This window comes from Ambystoma mexicanum, chromosome 6p (genome assembly GCF_040938575.1).
Source record: "Ambystoma mexicanum isolate Mex_15411 chromosome 6p, UKY_AmexF1_1, whole genome shotgun sequence".
NCBI lineage: Eukaryota > Metazoa > Chordata > Amphibia > Caudata > Ambystomatidae > Ambystoma > Ambystoma mexicanum.
The window spans coordinates 1464132564-1464153555 of record NC_090935.1 but is presented as its reverse complement, the minus strand read 5'-3'; the positions used below and the strand labels follow the sequence as shown (position 1 = coordinate 1464153555).

Below are 20992 nucleotides of genomic sequence, written 5' to 3'. Positions count from 1 at the left end.
CCGTTTTGAACTTGCAATGAACTGAGAAAAGAGGGTGGAGAGAGCCTTGAGGGCAAGAGAGGAACGCTGAACGCAGAACGCTGTGCTTTCATTGAACAGGGTAACTTAAATAGCTAGTTTTGCTACACAAGTGCCAATTTCATTAGCAAGCCTACAGAATTGCGTATCAAATTGCTATGCAACACAGCTTATTTTATGCCTTGTATACTAGTTAATAAGCAGTGAGAGTCTGAAGTATTGGTCTAGGGTAGCTGCCCCACGTTGGAACCCAGCCTGGCAATAATCAATAGCCTTGGTCGCCTCAATCCACCTTGATAGCAATATAAGAGGATTTTGGCAAATATGTTGCCAGCAGAGTCCAATAGTGAAATAGGTCCATAATTAGCAGGCTCATCTTTACTGCCTTTGTTACATATCAGTATTATTTCTGCCTGCACCCAGGATTTGGGAACCATTGAAAGACTATTTATGGCATTAAATAGTTTCTGAAGGAATGGCACCGAAATTACACTTTCATTCTTGTACAGATCCACTGGGATTGTATCCACTCCTAGTGCTTGGAAAGGCAGAGAAAACACAATTTTGATATGAACCGTTTTTGTCAGTGGGAATCTTTGTTTGCATCCTAAACTCCATTCATTTCGGATTGAGCACAAAAGGTCAGAAATGCATTCTCGTTTTTTGTTATACTTCTAAGGACACGTTTCACCTCTATAGATTGGTGTGCCGCGAGGAGGCTCAGCGCTGCAGGGCTGTTCTTAATACATGAGATCAGGTAGCGGCAAAATATCCTCTCACACAGACTGGCGAGAGCAAGGAAAGAAAAGCTGCTTTGGTGTTTGTGTGACATGCAGCAGCATATTTAGCACAGAGGCGAGAGTGGAACAGCAGATTGAAATCGCATATATGCCATCTCATACGGTGGCAATGCCTTTGATGCACTACAGCAGGTAAAGTGCAGAGGCCCACACAATGCTGTCAGCAGGCCTGGATAACCCTAGCAGCCCCTCAGAAAATGTAAGGACGTGAGCTCTCCAACCCGTTTCTTTCTGCACCTAGGCATAGCTGCACAAGTTGTACCCATATGAAATGTTTCTGATTTCCTTTGTATTCACAAGTCGAGGTGGAAGGAGGTTTTCTATCAGGCAAATAAAGAAGATTAATGGCAAACCCATGCCACAACAGAAAATAAAATGATCATTCAGGAAACAAGATTTGTAAAAACGAGCGTTCTCAGAAACGATTATGTAGGGTGTTGGGCAGCAAGTGAACTCGCAATTTGGTCGCCGGAGCGGCATGTGAGAAAAAACACCAAATTGAGAAGATAGCTCATAAATAGCCAGCAGTATCATTGCAGCAAATATGTAAATCGGGCTTGTGACAGATCATCATTAGTAGGATTTATCAGCTTTTCTACCTGGATGAGGATTGAGAAAAGAAGAAGTTAATCATTTGCACCCTGGGAGGAGGCACCAGCCAATTAGTGAGCTAGGAACATGGGCTGTATTGAACATCTTAAGCCCGCCTTCTATGCTGGCTGTGGACACATCCTTTCACTTCCTGACCATTCCGTTGCCTGCCCAGTTTTTTTAAAAAAAGAAGAAAACTTAACTTGCTCCCCAATTGTTTCTCCCTCTCTCCCTCACTACGCCTGGATTCCTCTATCTTATATTCAGTCTCCATTAGATTGCCCTAATGAAGACCAAAGTGATCTAAAATTACTCGGTTGTATAGATGTAGATAAAACACAGCATAAGGAAAAATGTTCTTTCTTATTGTGCAAATTATGACCATAAGAAACCATTTTTTTCACTCGCAGGTGCTTAGGTTATGTTATGTTATTGGGTTTTATGTAGAGCATGTGCTCCCATTTTCATGGCCTCATGGTGCTTTGGAACATGCAGGAGTATGGATTGGTTTTGGTTAGTTCGTTTTTTATTCTGGTTTGAGCTGATGGGTTGTTGTGCCTTGTGTTTCCTTGGGTATGGTTGATGACCGGTAGCAAGAAGATGTAGTGAGCCATACTTGTGGGGGGGGGGGGGGGGGTAGATGTTTCCTCTTGCTTCTTGGTTGGTTACTGTTCCTTAATTCTGAGTGAAACATCCTCTTTGTGTTCCTGTCATATCAGGTTTAAGTACATTGGTTGGTTGGAGTGATCAGCGTTGTCCTATCTTAGTACCAGGGTGTTCGTCACCAAATGAGAGGTGAGTCTCTTGTGTCAAACGTCAGTCAGACAATCTGTCTGCTGGTTTTGGATTTGTTGTGATATCTGCCTTTGAACAGTAGCAGGATACCACCAGGCATAGTCCAGGTTTAAATAGTATAAACTACAGCAGCAGGCAGAAGATACAATCATGGTGCAAATATGAATGTGTAAAGATGATCTCAAGGCGCTGCAAATATAAAAGAGTAAAACATGGGAAGGTGCAAAACAGAGCGCAGCAGAACATTGCTTAAGATGTAGTCGAGGTATAAATCACAGAGCTGAAGCAAATATCTCGTGGTACAAAAGGACGATGGCAATATAGCCTTGAGGGGAAGGCTGGGTGCAAAATGAAATGGATGGAAAGTGAACTACAGCTGCTGGTGAGGGCTAGATGTAAGGGACGCAGAGGGATGATATCATATCATGATTTGTAGTCCAGGTGTAAAATATAAAGAAGCAGCTCAATATCACGGCGTGCAGTTAAAGTTTACAGTAATGAGACAACGATGTAATGCAACTCTCAGTCTCGGTGTAAAATATAAAGAAGCAGCTCAATATCACGGCGTGCAGTTAAAGTTTACAGTAATGAGACAACGATGTAATGCAACTCTCAGTCTCGGTGTAAAATATAAGCTGGAACACGAAATCGGATGCAGCACAGGTGTACACATAATCCAGCAGTGATGTGCCTGTTGTGGATATAAATATTATAAACAGCAGCAGAGATCATGAGGCACAGTCCAAAGTGCAAACTATAAAGCGGCAGCAAATACCTCAAGGCATAAATAAAATGTAAATTGCACACCAGCAGTAAACATCACTAGGTGCTTACATAAGCGGCAGAATAGAGACAGCAGGCAAGGTGGAAAGTGGCAGCAGCACATATATATATATATATATATATATATATATATATATATATATATATATATATGCTTAGACAGTTCAGGTGTAGTATATGAGGTGAAAAAATGAATGAAATGTAAACCTAAAATAAAAAATAATAAATTGCCCGAGCCGTAGCCACAGCCAATATGACAAGAAAAAAACAACCACATTTTGCTATAAAATATCAAAAGAATATATCATATGACATTTCATTAACTGTAATGCAACCTGTGCTATGTAGGTATTGAATGCATTGGTAAAAATATATACGAAGGCCATACCATCAGACAACTCAAAGAATTGATCATTGAGCCCATTCGTGGTGTCATCAAAAATAAAGATAACAAATAATCCAGTGCCCTCCACTGGAACACTTACCACGCCCAAAAGGACCTCAAAAACATCGGATTCTGGGACACCACCTGCGGGCTTGGACAAGATGGCTGCCTAGTCTCAGAGCTCCAGAGCCTCGTACCAGGCTTGAATTTTTGCAGACACCCCCACCCATCCATGAACACTCCACTGCATGATCAGCTTAGGATCCCTCTCAGGGAACAGAAACAAGGTGCTCTGCATTCCAAAAAACCCTGGGTGATAGAACCAGGTGGACCTCAGCTCTGGAATATGCAGGAGGTGGGCCGGCATTAGAGTCAGTGTCCGGCGGCAAGCAGAGTGAATCCTGGGCCTGGAGTGTATATGCAGGGATAGGGGCAGTCTGACACAGCCACAGGGTAAGAAGAGGCCTGTAACCATGGGCATGATAACAGAGCCCCACTGGAACACACAAGGAGCCCCATGTCGCGTAAATTACTTGGTGACAGGAGTGGGCAGAGTTCACCTCCGTGGTACGTGGGAGGAAACCTAGCATTTTGGTATGCAAGGGCAGATAGAGCAATCCAAGGACCTGCAGTGTATGTGTCGTGACATAAGCAGGAAAGTTCACCCCAACAGCGAGTCCCTTGATGAGAACAACCTAGACTGGCGATTGTGGCCAGGGTTATTTTTGTTGCCCCTTGAGACGAAACCTAACTTGTAGTGGAACAGCGCATAGGCTTAGCTTAGCGACATTTAGGGTAAAAAAGCCTTGCAACATGGTGTGACGCACGCAGTGGCTTTGATTTAATGGTGGGGAGCAATCTGGATGGAGTGTCTGGAGCAGGACCCATGTCCTATGGATGCCTTCAGGTGCCAGTCTGTAGCATGTGAGCTTGACAACAAATGGGGAGATAACAGCACACTGTCCAATTCCTACCTGGCGATTTCATGTCTTTATAGTGGGAAACAGAGCTTACTTTCCAGTCATGTTGCTCTAATGGACCTCAGTGTGGAAGCTCTTACCTAGTTGGCGGTGCACAATATTGTCAGAGTCTGGGTTGCTATTGGATAGCACATGGCGTTTGTTCTTTTGGAGGGTAATTCTATGACTTCTTAATTTCCAAGCTGGCAGATAACCCAGGGATTGACGTTTCCAAGACCCTGTGGGTTCTGAGATAGCCACCAAGATTGACATTAAAACATCCTGGATGAGATTTCAGCACTGAGAACTGATGTACAGGCCTCCACGATAGAAATTAAGAGTATAGGGGACAGAGTAGGGTACCAACTGCCAACCTGGGAGACCGATCAGCTGTCAACTGATGTTCTTGAATTGAAACTGGAATTCCGAATCCATGACCTAGAGTGGAGTGAGACCGAACTTATGTTGAAAGTGGACGACATTGAAAATCAAGAATGCAGAAATAATCTCTGCATCTGGAGTGTCCCATACAAAGACCATGAATCCCCCAGAGTCATGGAGAGAAACGTGAAGAGTGCACTGGACGTTGTGTATAAGGAAGGATGCAAAGAAATAATGATTGACAGATGCACAGTGAGGCGGTCTTTTGGAGGGAATCAGAACAGAGGCAGCGAAATTCAAATTCCATTACTTCAGAGATAAGATGCCCATTTTAGTGGACGATAGGAAATGTGATGTTATTGATCTGGATTGAGCAAAGATGAGGAACTGTCTAGATCTGTGTGTGGCGACACTGGACAAGAGGAGGTTGTGCAAATCCTGACGATATGGTTTGTGGAGCAGGGTGTCCAGTACAGATGGGGCTACCCCTTCTCCCTATCATTCTAGCATGCAGGTGAACCATATATGTTGGTGGATATATCCAGGACAAAGCTAATATCAGAATTGTCAGAAAGCATTATTTACCCCACTTCAGCACATATCACTTTTGAGAACAATTATTGTGAAATAAAATAATAATCTATTCGAGAAGATGTACCATGAGGAGCTGCATAACATGTGTACTGTCTAGTACTAGGATTTAAGCACCACCAAGAATCTACCAAACTCCATGAATTAATGAATGAGTTTAGCACTGGCCAGGCAGTATTTAACCTCTGGATGTAACTCAGGAGGACCCGCCTAATATTATATCCAAAGTCTCCACCTATTATAATATCATAACTTTGAAGACTTCCTAATAAACTATCCAATTAGACACAAAATAAATGATGGTTCATATAATTGAAACGTAAATATTCACGAGAATTAATAGATTACCCTCCAACATCACCTCCACAAAAACATATCTCTCCTCTTTATCATCAGTTGTCCACATGAGTCTAAAACACCATTTTCTATGAACTAGGATGATTACACCATGAGTCTTAGTGTGAAAACAACTGGAGCTTTCTCGATCATACGTTTTATTCAGTAAGTATTATCGCTCCTTACCAATAAGATGTGTCTCCTGTAAGAAGACGACATATTCTTTTATTTCTTTAACTGTTTTAATATTCTTTTCCTCTTACTTGGGCAATCACCCATTTGACATTCCATCACAATAACTTACATGGGGTCGACATCAAGAGCAAGTAAAAAAGTAAAATGTGTATTCATGTATTAGACAACACAATAGCCATATTGATATGATATATGATATTTTATTTATATCATGCCTATACACAAGTGTTTCATGGCGCGACGAGGCAAGGGAGGGGAACAAGGGGGGACATGACAACAATCTTACTAGGCCCAGTGACATTGAGATCATGCAAGTGCAGGGCAGAAGGAAGAGGAGACGTGCCAGGGGAAGGGGAGGGGGAGCAAGTGCAAGGCATAGGATCAAACATCAAAACAAGAAGTGCGGCAAGCAGGTGGCAGTGCAGGGATCAAAAGCAGAAAACACAAGTGTCAGAATAAGTGCAGTTAGGGGGTTGAAGGATGGCAGAAACAGCCCCAAGTGTAGGGTTGCCAGTAGGCAGTGCAGGTGTGCAACTGGGAGGGCAGGACCTGGGCCTGTGGTTCAGAGGGTATCCAGGTAACAGGTGCTGTATCAGACAGGAGATCAGCAAGGTAGCGGAAGAGAGAAGGCAGAGGCAAAGAGGAACGTCTTGAGCTACTTCCAGAACTGGAGATAGTTCTGCTCAAGGTTCAAAGAGGCAGGGAGGCTGTTCCAGAGGGAGGCGCCAGCCTGAAGAGAGAGATCTGCCACTGACTTGTTGCTTAGAAAAGCGACTGACCATCAAGGAATTGGAGGTGGAGGAGTGAAGAGCTCGAGAAGAAAGATCCTTCAGAAAAGAAAGCTGGAGATACTTTGGTCCCACGCCCCAGAAGGCCTTGTGGACAATGCAAAGGGTCTTGATTTTTGATCCTGGCAGCCACTGGGAGCCAATGGGGGATTTCAGTGCTGGAGAGATACGATCCCTGGGCTTGAGACCAAGGACAAGTCTTGCAGTCCTGTTCTGGATCAGTTGCAGAAGACAGAGAGTAGAGGCAGGCATATTTTAAAATAGACTGTTACAGTAGTCAAGCCTAGAGAGAACCAGAGCTCTAGATACAGTAAGCTTCTGGGGGAAGGAGAGGAAAGGAAGAATACCTCCGAGTAGGTGCAGCTGGTAGTTTGACTTCTTAGAGACATCAGGAGGATAGCTCAGGGGCAACGTGCTCGCCTTGGAAACAAGACGACACGGAGCAACACAGGTTCGATCCCCGGGTCCGCGCTTAGAAGCCTGTGGGTATTAAGCGCGTTATAAATAACCTATCATATCATATCATATCATATCATATCATATCATGGGAGAATGAGAGTGAGGAGTCGAAGATAACCCTGAGGTTCTTAGCCTCAAATTGTCATTCTAGTTTGACTGGGATGGGGGTAGAAGAAAGACAATCCAAATTCGTTTCAACCAGAATTTCTTATCTTAACAGGGGGTCAGTAAATGTACCCCCTTATCTGAAAACATCTCTGTATGTATATAAAATCGAAATTTGTGGATATGTGTGTGTGTCTGTTTGAGATTTTCAGCATACTTCCCAACATGCTACAAACCTGAAATTTGGCATTTTGGTATGTTCCATGGTGTAGACAATGTTAAAAGTATGTAATATAAATATTTCAAATTTGTCTTTTTTTTAGCGGTCTGCAATGCTTGGATATGTGTGTGTGTATGTTTGAAATGTTCAGCATACTTCCTAACTTGCTACACATATGAAATTTGGCATGTGGGTAGGTCTCATTGTGTAGACAATCTATTATACATTTTTCTAACTTTCTTTCTTTTAAAGCGGTTTGCAATGCTTGGATATGTGTGTCCGACTGTTTGAAATGTTCAGCATAATTCCCAACAGGGTACAAACCTGAGATTTGGCATGTGGGTAGGTTCCATGGTGTAGACAATGACAAAAGTATAAAATATGAATATACCTTAGTCTCATTTTTTTGGGGGGGCGACATGTGTTTATGTGTGCGTGTCTGTTCGAAATGTTTAACATACTTCCAAACATGCTACAAACCTGAAATTTGGCATATGAGTAGGTTCTATGGTGTAGACAATGTAAAAAGTAAAAAGTATAAATATACCTTTGGCTAATTATTTTTTTGTAGGAATTACCGTGCAAAGTTCAGGTACAACTGCTAGTCGCTATATAAACACAAACTAACAAATACCCACATGCATAAAATGTAATTTGTAAACAAACACATACAACCTCTTTGCTAGAATCTAACCATTAAGAGACTATTAAGAGAAACACTGTCTCACTGTGCTGTCTTGGAATACGTTTATTAAGTCTTAATAAATTAAATGTGTCGAAGTACCCATGCACAATGCTAGAAGTCACACAGCCAACATGTGTTTCCACCTGCTGGGTCTTCTTCTGGGATGTATATATATATAATTGGAGTATTAGAACATGTATGTACATTGTCAAACCAAAACATTGACATTTGTGCACAAAAGAATTGATGAGCATAAAATAATAAAATATGAATCAAATAAAGCATAATTTCAAAAAATAAGAAAATGAGAACCAAGCTTTGGGACCATAAATTCAGTCATCATGAATATGTAAAAATAAAACAAAAGAAGACAAGCAAAAACACATATAAGAATGCATTAGTAAACATATCTACACACAAGGATGGAACACACATGCAAGAAAAGTGGCAAAAGACCATTGATTTGGTGTTAATAAAATCCCCGTGAATGCCATGGGAAGATGCCAGTGGCCAACCAATCCAACCATTGGGAATTGCCAGCGGCTGCTAAGTGAAAAAATGGTGTGAGTAGTACAGGAGTAGGCTAAGAGAAAGAATCCCGAAAATCTTGCTCTGAGAAATACTGCAAAATGCAATCTAACACTGTGCTGTCTAACACTGATCACACACACAATTGAGAGAAGTTTCCAAAATGGTTGTGGTCTCAGGCAAACCATTATGACAATGGGTGGTGAGTTCGTGCTAGCACACATATAGGCAACACCAATCACCGTCATGGGTCTCTAGGAACCCAATACATACCGAAGGTATCCAAATAGGTGCAATTTCTAAAGAGGGGTCATGCGGAGTGCATTGGTCTCCTCAACGCAAATCCATATACTGTAAAAGGATGAGAACCATCAGTGAGGGCAGTCGTTGGAAGAAAGGCAGCAACTGTGTTGGTCTGTTTTTGATTGTTAGATTTGAATCCCTGCTGCTACCTATGTGTGTATTTCTCCAATATGGTGTCAACTGCTGATTATTTGCTTAGTAAAGATCAGGATATCAAGGCTCTATTTGCCCCACAGGACTCTACTGCACATGCATTTTTGAGCACTGCACAATCAGACACAAATGTGTCAGATTAGAACGACTTAGTATCAAAGAGATCAATACATTCTGGGAAAAGATCACCATGCAGAAATAATTAGATCAAGACACAATTCCTAGGGACCTCATTTTGAGAATCCATAAAATAGCGATTTTGCACAAAAGTGGGAGACTAACCTTGTAGCAAGTTCAAAAACCATGATCGAATTACTTGTCAAATACGCACACTGTGAACATAGGAGAATAGTGGCACAAATTGACACACTGAAACAAGAAATTGAAGCCATGGAGGCACCCACAACCTCCAAAGATTAGATTTACAAAAGTATTATACAATTTTAAGACAACATCAAGATGAAGTAAAGATGTGCAAATCTAGCATGTTTTCCCAGGATGATAAAGACTACAGGGACGATAGTGTCTTTACTTATTGGCCTAAATATGATAATCCACTTAAATCAACCTTACAGGAAAATAGTGCTGCATCATCACCCGCTAGCTCCAATATTGACAGCGATCCAGATATTGGTGGTGAAATTAGCATTGATGAAGCAACAGGACTTCCAGTTCTGAGTACCTCTGACAAGTCGGGTTCCTCCTCATCCTTTTTAGACCAAATTTGCAGCTACAAGAGGGCAAACTGGAGACCCAATGCCAAACATGTTAGTTTTCAAGTCCCTGTAGAAGAAGATATTTCAACACAGGGAGAGGGATCAGAGGTAAGATAGGAGGGCATCACAAACAGAAGCCCGTAAGCCTCTCGGTACCCTGGTGCGCAATACAAATTGATAAAGTAAAGTAAAGAAGACACGACCCAGAGCCAGAAAGACGCATCACAAGATCCTGGCACCAGAGGCAGCAGAGACAGGTGAGATAAATAATCGGGTCTATAATCTAGTTTCGTATAATCTTACACTACACGAGACGTCATTACTAAACAAAGGCTTATCCTTTGCACCCTCGGCCTCCAATGGATACACGGACATACAAAAATATCTTTTAAAATTTACTAGCAAATTTATGCTGAAGACATGTTTTGCAACGAAAGTTAAGCAGTACACTACACCAGAACCTACACCACCGATTTCGGATATCTCTGTGGAAAACATAGCACTTACTTACTTGCTCCTGTCTTTGGAAGAGAGTGATAGCTCCCAGAACCTTTCCATTCAAGAATTATTGGATTATTTGAATAGAAGAACAGGGTCGATTTAGAGCAAGGGAAATGAAACCCCTATGTCTGGGTGTCCCATCATCATCACCCCAGTTACTTCAAAAGCACTGCAATCTTTTGAGTGCAGGGAATGGGGCTACATTGCCCACTTGTCCTCCAAAGGAAAACCCATTAGCCAATAGAAATTCCGACATATACCGCTCAACTGTAGTGAAATTGTGAGAGGGGTCCCATTACAGCAACAGTATCCTTATATCTGTGAAGGGCTCTTGGACAGAGAACCCACCATGCCTTTCTTGACAGCGACAATCAGAAAACAGCTGCAAGTACCGAGCTCAGAGATCCCAGTGGGGACCTCTAATCTGGGTCCACTGTATACATGCAGATTTTAAACCCTACGCATCCAAACAAGTGCTTATCCGATTAAAAGACCGCAATATCGGCGGTCGCAATTCTCCCCTTTCTCCTGGTGGTCGCAGGGCCAGATGTCTTTCAATTTGACGAATTAATGATATCATGGAACAGTGGTGGTGGAGAAAAGCCACTGTTCAGGAACTCGCATCCACGCAGCTCCAGGGAGGGCACTTATCAAAATCAAAGTGGAAAAAATCCGAAGATTGAAGAAGGTGGCAGGCAACCGTTCAACAGACTGAACAAATAGATTGGAATCTACCGAATGGTGAACAGAGCTTTCACGCTTCTCGGTTAATGGACTCCACCTTACAGAATTGCCAAGCCCATGCTGATAATGAAGCAAGACCACCATACCCCAAAGAACCTTGGTTTTGCAAGACCATTGGTTTCAGCTATAGAGTCATAATGAACAACTCTAACGTGGAAAAACAACATGTTTTTTTACCGTTGACCAGATGGAAACACCTGCTGCAAATGGCTCATAACCATGTGGGTGGGGGCCATTTATGGCCAAAAAGAATCAATAAGTGTTTCAATTATGGTTCTACTGGCTAGGGATATATGCCAGTTACCCAATATTGTCAAAAGTGCCCATCTTGTTAACTAACGAAAAAGGCAGCCATTACAAAAGCCCTCTATGCCACTTATACAGGTTCCCTTCCAAAGAATTGACTTGGATTCAGTTACGGCTCTAGAACGTTTCAAAAGAGGCTATCACTAGTTTCTTGTAATTATGACTATGCTGATTTTGCCGCGGCCGTAAAGTTCGCACGAGAAAGGTGCGAACTACCAAAAGTTTGGACCTTTCTCATACGAACACACTTACATACTATGGGGCTTCTGGGGTTTCCCACGCAACCCCCGCTCACTATACCACGCTGTTTTTTAAAACATTTTTTTGACTAACCTGCAATGTTCGAACCTTTGGTGGTAGCATTTTTCGGTCATATTGTACGGTCGGACCTTTTTTTTCTAGCCGATCGTACAATACCGGGAATACGTGTTGGAGCAGTTTTGGCCCATTGCTCTCCCTTGAGGATTTATGCCTGGTTACTTTTCTCAGCTGGAAATTCTTACCACACAAACAGTCCTATTCCATCATCGAAAATGCCTGATGATCAAATGGGCCATTTTGACAAGATCCTTCACCCTCTTTATGGATAACAGTCTGCTGCTATGGCTGTTGCTACACAAAGATGCCAATCCACATGTCTTGAGATGGTATCTAGAATTACAACCTTACTCCTTTAACAATGTCCTCTGACTAAGGCCTTTCCAGAATAATGAATATTACTTGTTACAATGTCCTTCCCTAACTTTTGATCAGGACCTGTGGGGGAGGATGGGTCAGGAGACCCGAGGCCCACAGAAAGAACCCCCAGATGGAGGAACACTCACCTGCGGGAAAGGCTCAGGGAGCCGAGGGGCAGTGGAGAAAGGAAAGATGACGGCAGTGGGTGACCCGGTTAATCTGACGCTTGTTGGGAAGGTGGAAGATGACACAATCCAAGCAAGGAAATGGGCGCTGAGAATGCCGGAGAAGGGTAACCACTCCTTCATGACACATGGTATGCCGTGGGAACAGGCAGGAACTGGAGCGAGGAGTTGGGGAAAGAAAGGACGGGGGCTATGAAAGAGTGGGAGGCAAGACCCCAAGTTGTCAGAGCAGCCACCCCAGAATACCAGGGAATGGCAAGGGAGAAAAGTGGCCCTGCCCTTTGCCAGAGAAGAAGAGAGAAGACGCTAGACAGCAGAAACTCCTGCTAGCCCTTACAGCAGGGACCCCGGGGGCAGAGAAACAACAGAAACATTGGCCTTACCTAGAGGGGAAGGGGCATGCACCATTCATTCCAACGCAGTACCGGTGCGAGGGATCCAGCAAATAAAGGGCCTATCATGCTCAAGGAGACGGGAAGGATCTACAAGGAATGAACTCTCCAGTCACGGGTCTCTTCAAATCATTTCTCATAACAACCACGCACTGAGAAGGGGGACATGCAGGAATACACCAGGCTCACTAAAGCCCAGTACTTCCAGCAGTCCAGCAAGGATAACTGCTGGACTTGTTACCATCCTTACCTTGCCATAAAATCTCATTTACCACTGTGATGCTCCTTTGTTTGAACACAGTAAAAGACCAACATCTGGCGTCCTAGCGCCCTGCATTGCAATCTCCCACATCACATGACCCATACCGGCTGTCCTTCCTATCCATCCACCACATCATCAAAACCCATACCTGACATTTTTCTGCCCCATCCCCAAAACAAAATATCTGACTGGAATCCTTCTTCTCCCATCCCCCACAGCACAAAACATACACCTGGTGTCTTGCCACCCCCTCACAATGAAAAACCCAGAACCCCTTAAGAAACAAACGCTCAGAAACCCTATATCGGAGATGAGCATTACATTTTTGGAAGACACACTTACTCTAAAATTGCCGGTGGAATAAGACAAACACAGCACTACGAGTTTCATCGCGGAACTAAACATTAGCACAGATACCACAGTGGAAATACCACACAGGAAACCTAACTCCTAATTTATACCCTGTTTGCTACAACAAAATGCAGGTTACATGTCTTTATATCGAGGTAATGTATACCGAATGCCCATATATCGAATCTTTTATCTTGAAAACCTTTATCGAGAATGCATTTTTTGTGGGGGGTTTTAGGAGTCGGGGGTGTCTTGTGAATACATTTAATTGTTTGGGGGGTCCCAACCACAAACCCCCGTTTCCCACCCCTCAAAACCCATCCTGACCGTTTACCAAATAAAGTAACCCTTTAACCCCACCCTAAATACATTCACTATAAATGTTTTCAAGATAAAAGATTCAATATATGGGGATTCAATATACAGGATTCAATATAAACACTGTATACCGAAAATTCTATTAATATTTTCTGCAAAATGTCCGTAGATAATCTAAGAACATACCAACACTAGAAAAGGAAGTCCTCATAGGATAAGCAGTTTCTTCAGAATCTAAGTAGTAAAGAAAACATGCTCCTGCAAGGTGTCAGTGAAGATGACAATATTATTGCGAACCCTGCTGTCAAAGACAGTAAGGGACAACTGAAAATGTGATTTAGTAACAGCATGTCACTTTTGCAAGCTGTTTGGAGTCGTGTTGGCACCTAAAACTGCATTTTTTAGGGTCATCTTAACACCCAAGTAAAGAATTTCATTGGGTTTACTGTAAATCAAAAAGAACCTTGGCACCAGGCTAATATGGCACAACATGTTGCTTGCCTTTAAGGTAGCGCTGTTTATTGAGTGCCTGCCAAAGGAGGTGTGTATCCTGCACATCTGATATTTGGATTCTGTTGGGGATGACTGAGTCTTTCAATCTTCTGAGGTCAACTCATTGAGTACCATTAAATTTGCTATTAACTTCCATCATTTATATAGTTTATTAGCACCTGGTGCGGCAGAGGCAACCAATCAGGATGCTCAGATCGTGGACTGAATCCCACAATCTCAGCCTGCGTTCCTAGCGGCCTGATGGCCGCTTATCCCACGTTATCATCTCCCTCCAAACCCCCCACACTCCCTTTCATTCCCTTCAGGTCCCCAGTCCCTTCCCACCGCCTAGCCTCACTTACCTGAGTCTCACTGTCGCTCTGTGTACCTGGTGGCTGCCATGAAAATGGAAGAGGGGCTCCGTATGGAGGCCCGCTTTCCAGGTCCCTTGCGGCATCTTAGGTAAGTATTTTGTTTGAATCAACGGGATGCCGCGAGATATCCCATTCATTCAAATAGAATACATTGCTGGCAGCATCGCAGGTTTCTGGATTAAAAATCCCGGGGTGCTAATAGCAATAATACCCGATCTGGTGGACCAGAGCAGGTGGTAACAGTGCTGGGGCCCACTGTTAAAGAGAAGGGGGGGTCACGTGAATCAAACCGCTGAAGAATCAAGCGGGGTAATTTGCTCTCAATGTAGGAGCTCAATGAGGGGATAGGCCAGGCCAAGGATCATATAAAATCAGTCAATCTTTATTATACATATATCTAATAACATTAAACATAGTGCTGAGATCATGATAAAACAGTATAAAATCAATCAGTGTTGGATATCTCCAATTAAAGTGCATATTGATGTAGTAGGCATCCTATGAGCTAAAGTGAATATAAAGTGCATAATGCTATTATAATTCAAAAACATATTGCACAGAACCAATTTCCAATCCCAAAAGTAATACAAATTATTACTATAGAACCGAGAGAAAGGAAAAGGAAAAAAGGAAACCTAAAAAATTAAGGGAAAAAGAACAAAAGAAAAAGGTAGGAGACACAACATAAGTAGTCAACTACTTAGGTCGGATTGGCAACAAGTAGAGCATTTAACTTGGTTTTCTCTGATGCACTTTTAGTTTGTCAGATTACTGCAAATTCAATTTGCGATTGGGGACAATATCTTAATTTTACAGGAAATATTTACTGTTCTTATTTCTCTTATTCCCGTTATGTTGTGTCTCCTACCTTTATCTTATCTGCCCTCAATCAATAAGCTTGAAAATGTGCGCCCATTACTGCAGTGGATTGAGGCCACATTTCTAGGAGCTTGTTCCAATTTCACAGAGCACTGCAAAGGAAAACAAGACTATGTTATTTGCCCTCCTATAAAAGCCAATCAGATAGCAACAACTGTACAGTAAGTAACAAGTATAAATGACGTTATTGGATGTTGACAAGCACTAAATACAGAAGCACACTAAGAGCAAGGGTAGGCTAGAATTAAAGGTGCAGGTTTAATACATTATACCCAAAGCAGTAGTAAGTAAGTCATTTTACAAGTATGTAGTGGGAAATACCTCCTGAGCTCCAAACCCACCAGGAATAGAATAGATTTGCCTTTTTGTGGCAGATGCATATAGAAACAGCTTGGACAAACATACATGATACAGTATTTAATGAAAATGGTAGCAAAACGGTATTGTTCGATTTTATTTATTACTTTATCTTCACCAAAAGTCTTAACGTGTCACATTTTATAATAGCTAAATCTGAAAACCTCTACTTGCGGGACATTAACCAACGGAGCTACTAAGGTACAACTAGACCAAAGTCGAACCAGACCAAATGGCTAATGTGTTTGCCTAAATCACCCTTATATAGGTTTGTAGTATTTTGGAAACATATTTATTTTTAAAACTTTTCAAAAGATAGTTTTTTATCCGCATTCTTAATCCTTTCATGTCCTCGTCACTGGGCAGAGTGTCCTCTAGTGTGGCTCTCGTGTGGTGCGCTGATTTAAGTAGGATAGACGTGTTCCCTCACATCGGTGGCATTGATTCTTTTTTTCTTGTTGCATCCCCCCCAAATCCTTACTTACCTTACACCTGCTCCTTCCCCTTGCCTCCCACAAGCTGCCATGGAAAGGGAAGAGGGGCTCCATACAGCGCCCCGCCTTCCATTTCCATGGCAGCCATCTTTGTAAAGGATTTTCCTTTGTTCAACAGGACACATGCGGCGTCCTGTTCAACGAAGGAAAATCTTTTTTTTAGCACCCCGGGTTACCGCTTTGGTAACTCAGGGTGCTAATGGCCTTAAGCCCCCATTCCAAGTGCTGGAACGGGGGGTAGCGGCATGGAGCCCTCATTAATGGACCTCACTTCACTCAGGCCGTTAACTTGGGCTGCCGGCCCATCATTCCCCCGTTCCAGCCCTTGGAATGGTGGCTTAACACCAGAGTATAATGCGAAACATTCCAAAAACATTATAATGCACCGTAGCAGTACAAAGTATGTCTATTGACAGTAACTGTGCTATGAGAAGAAGATTGTGTTACAACGTGGTATATCCCACTTTATGCAGTGGCATGCCTCATACCTTCAACTTGCACAAAAAATGACTTATCCTGTCTCGTGTCTGCCTCCCCATTTGCACAGCATTCTTTCCCTCTCCGATAGTGCTGGTAGGTGTTTGCTTACTACAGACTTCAGAGGCCTCTGGCTAATAGGATAAATATCACTACAGATGCTCAGAGTTTGCAGCTCTATGTGTCTACAGGTCTCAGTGCTAGAGGGCTGTCTACACGGTGACATATAAGTGCTTTAAAGAGCATGTACCTTAATAACCAAACCCACTTTGCCTATCCTTACAAGTAACTCCCCCGTGATCCTTCTCTCAGTGACCTTATTTCCTCCCCCTTTGGCTGCCCATCCACTTCCCCAGGTGCATCACTCCTCAAGGATGTGTTCACGGCTCTGTATTAGAATCATTCTCCTCTTACTTCTCCACCTTGGCCATTACCTTCACCATTCAAAATTTCAAGTCACTTCTTTTTCACTCAGAAAACCTCCACGCCAATAAGGGAGCTCCCTTTGCCGCTAAAACACAGCTCCTGAACCCTTATCCCAATAACGTTTTTGCAAGATGCATGCATTTCTGGTTCCTGCATTGTGCTGTACCTGTCTCCAGCAGGAGACTAGACTTTTGAATTCTGCATTCCCAGTGCCTCTGTGGATGGGTGATCGAGAGCAGATGCTCTTCACAGCCAATTATGACGTTCTGAGGTTCTGATTCCTGTTCCTTCTGACTGCTAGCACAGACTTTGACAAGGAAAAGGTAGCACCTGGATGTGGATGTCTCCCAATATCATAATGAGATATTAGCGTCATTAGTCACTCAAGTCAATGATTCTTTTCTCATTAGGGCCGAATCCCAGCATTCTTATCAAGATTTACTGTTTCAGGCTGACAGAAAGGTACTTGCCTATCTTACCATGTCTTTCACGTTGTAACACCTTCATGTTCTGATTGCTGGGTGATATTGTCTTTGCAGCAATAATCCAGTAAGGAAGCCCAGGTCTACTGTATCCATTGTAGAGTTGTGTGTGTAAGATTAAATGTTACGGGATTGCACGAAAAGATCGTATCTAAAATGCCAAATGCACGTTTAGTGTGCATTCGGCATGGTAGATTAGATTGAAACCCATAAAACCGAACAGAGGAGCGGGGACTGCAGGGGTGTCCCCGCTCCCTTCGTTCGGTATTATGGGCTGCGGGGGACAAAAGGGCAAAATCCCAATGGATCGAATTACAAGATGCGGGCCAGTGGGCTCTGCAATTTTGTAATTCGATCTGTTGGGATATGTTATTTTAACGTACATCCAAATGTTACTAGCTCAAATTCTGATGTGTATATTCAGCCTCTCATTCGTTTTAGGTAGACAAAATAAGTACCATTATCATTATTATTAAGGTATTTATTGAGCGTGAACACAGCTTCGGGAAGCAACAGAGTGCTTTGCAATCATAGTGGTAAGAACACAGCGAATGAAGTAGAGAAACATTGACTAAGGAGCACACACCAGGGGAGGGTAGCATGGGCAAGTGCTAGCAAGGTGTCACAAGCAACCAGGAGGAGGAAAGAGTGGAGAGCATATCGCCCAGTCTCAGGTAGGGTGGATAGTGGAGGGTGTGTGAAGCTAGGTGTTAGGGAGGAGGGTCTTCAGCTCCTTCCTAAATTGTCATAGGGAGGGGGCGAGTCTGATGTTAACGAGTAGAAGGTTATGGAGTCTTGTGGCATAAACCGAGAAGGCCTCTCCTCTGTTTCTTTCTTTCCTGCACAGCATAGTTCAAGTCTGCACATGTCCTTACACCTGGTGGATCATAGGCCTTGCTTTGGTAATATAAATATCTGACATCTTTTATGACAACCAAGAGAAGCATTAGAATATGTTTACAAAGGGCTTATACTAGTTTCACTCTGGCCCTTAACTTGTGGCGGCAGGCCATTACTGACAGGGTCAGCTGGCCGCCTCAGGGCATATCGCCCCATTATTGTTCTCTGACAGTGCATTGTTTACAATGGAAATGCCAGCATTCCAATGTTCTAATCAAGCGTTATTGTCCCCAGGTGCGGGCAATGCAGGGTCTTTAGAGCCTGGAAGCCCAATTTACAAGCCAGAATGAAGTGAGGGCACATATGAAGGGTTGAGGGATCATAAGAGCCCATATTGCACAGCAGCTGTGGGCAATAAGACTATTAACATCCTGGTGCTAAGCAGAGGTGTGGTTGGAGGAAAAAAAGAAAAAGGCATTCAGAAATGGCCGCTGAGTCACAGATGCTTGGAAGCCTAGGGGCAACAGTCCCTTTTTAATTTCTACTAGCCACCAGAGTAGAGGAAGTAGGAGGTGCATCATTATTGTAGACCAAATTTATTTTTACATCTACCATGCTTTACTTTTGTCTGAGGTTCCCCCTCTTTCGTTATCCTTCCCTCTTTTTAAACCTTTTAATACCTCAGAAAAATGTGTATCTAGTTTTGTTTGGTACCTTATATAGCAGCACTTACTGAGACACACAAGGAGACGTCCACCCTTAAAAAGGGCATTATTGATACAGAGAAATCTGTGCACCCGGCGAAGCCATCATTGCATTCATTTGCAACAATAGACCAAGGAGGGAGTCACATTTGTTTCACTTCACTCCTCACTCCTTCATGCCTTCCCTTCCGCACCACCACTCACACACACATGAACCACATAGACAGTTATGTTGAGTTCTCCACTTTTCTGTCTCCATATGCTTCAGGGCAGGCACAGGAAGAGAAACACTGTCACACACCAGCAAAAGCCAGTTGGGTTGGGAAAATAAGCACAACGTTGTACTTATTGAGTGACGGTGGAGGCACACTCATTCACAATGTGAGAACGGGTGTGGATCTCCTCTAAAGCAAGTGGGTAAGTGGTGTTTCACTTGAAATGGAAGGAATTGTGCTTCCCCAAGGACAATATTCCCTGTGCCTTAGTCTGCCATGGTCCTGTTGGCTAAACGTCAATAGGACAGGGCAAGGGCAGCTTGCACTGCATTGCATTTAGTTAGATCTTCACTGCCAGCAGCAAGTGGATCTAAATAGATTTGGGTATTTACTTTTGGAATCCAGTAAGTTAATTGCCTACCCAAAAAAATACTTCTTAACTTACTTCTGAAATAATAGGCAAAATTCAGCAAGCACAATTTACCTTAGCAGCATAAGGAACTAAAACAAAAATCACTCTGCAACCGCTCCTGCATTTATTGTTGTTTGGTCTGGAATTGTTGCTCGTGCTTTTGGCGTCCTTTCCGTTTCAGCAAAACAATGTGCTTTATGGCAGCCTGAGCAGTTGTGCTTCATTTCAATTTGAAGGAGGACTTCCATGGCGGCGCAGAACAGTGTGCGCTGTTATCCAATAGCGGCAGCTTTGCAGAAAGGCATCTGCTTGCGCACTTGGAATGTTGAGGCTCCAGGCCTTCGGTCAAAGCTAATGCCTGGGGATCATTTTTGTTTTCAGCAACAGCGTTAACATTCCATATTTTCTATTACGGATCTAGCTTGCTATTCCAGAAAACTGGAGGTGAATTTGACGTTACGTGACACACAGAAGCCATCTAAGCAATTATCGACATTCCGTGACTGAGTAAACGTTGTCCAGATCCTGCAGAAACAAACGGAACAGCAGAGTATTGGCCTCTGGATGCATGGCTGAAAGGCATAAATGCTGAAAATAACATTAGAGCTTTCTGAGTCATGCCTTAACACAAATCCACTTACCTGTCTCGCACATCTACTCTTACAATCTGCCCCTCACCTCATATAACCTTTCATGTTTCGAGCGCAGCATGGGTACTTCCTGCCCGCTAACATGTTGCTGTACAAAACTGTAGCATGCTTTCAATTGTCACCTGTTTGTGGATAATAGGTTTATATGTATCACATCATTCAAGCTCGAAAACACAATGCCCCTCCAGTCTGCAGTGCAGTTATTTTAGTGCACTACAAACAGACAACTCCGGCAAACAAGGCGAAGAGAAGGCTTACTCTGCATATGAGGCTATTGTAATTGTTTATTTGTACAGCGCTTATACACAAGTGAAGGGCTTCAAAGCGTTTCAAGGTGGGAAGGGAGCAAGGGAAAACAGTAGTTATTCTTAGGCCTTGAAGTTTCCGAATTATCTAACAAAAGGTAAATAGCGTACTAGGCCTGACAGCATTTCACCAAGTGCATGAAATGTAACAGGCTCAGCCAGTTTAGGGCGGGGGACAAGACAGAACTTACTAAGCCTAGTAAATTCAGGTCATGCAAAGGTGGAGACGGAGGTGCAAGGGGACGGAGAGGACGAAATAATTGTGCCCAGTCTAGCAGGGCATTGGGTTAAGTACAGGGATGTTACCTCTCTCTTGGAACATTTCATGAAGTGCAGGAGGGGTTACCCCTCTCATGG

The 20992-nt window shown here is 43.1% G+C and overlaps 1 protein-coding gene and 1 long non-coding RNA gene across 9 annotated transcripts in view; one reads left to right on the top strand and one right to left on the bottom strand.

Annotated features, from left to right (window-relative positions):
- The window catches only part of SLC4A4 (solute carrier family 4 member 4), a 1258962-nt gene that overhangs the window by 349501 nt on the left and 888469 nt on the right, over positions 1–20992 (top strand). The window lies entirely within an intron of this gene.
- Positions 14830–20992, bottom strand: part of LOC138510542 (uncharacterized) — a 276432-nt gene continuing 270269 nt past the window's right edge. The window contains exon 4 of one of the 2 annotated variants that reach the window (XR_011280405.1): positions 14830–15365. This is a non-coding gene — a long non-coding RNA (uncharacterized lncRNA). Of the gene's footprint in view, positions 15366–17091; positions 20206–20992 lie in introns of those variants that run through there. The other variant, XR_011280406.1, reaches the window with a different exon arrangement.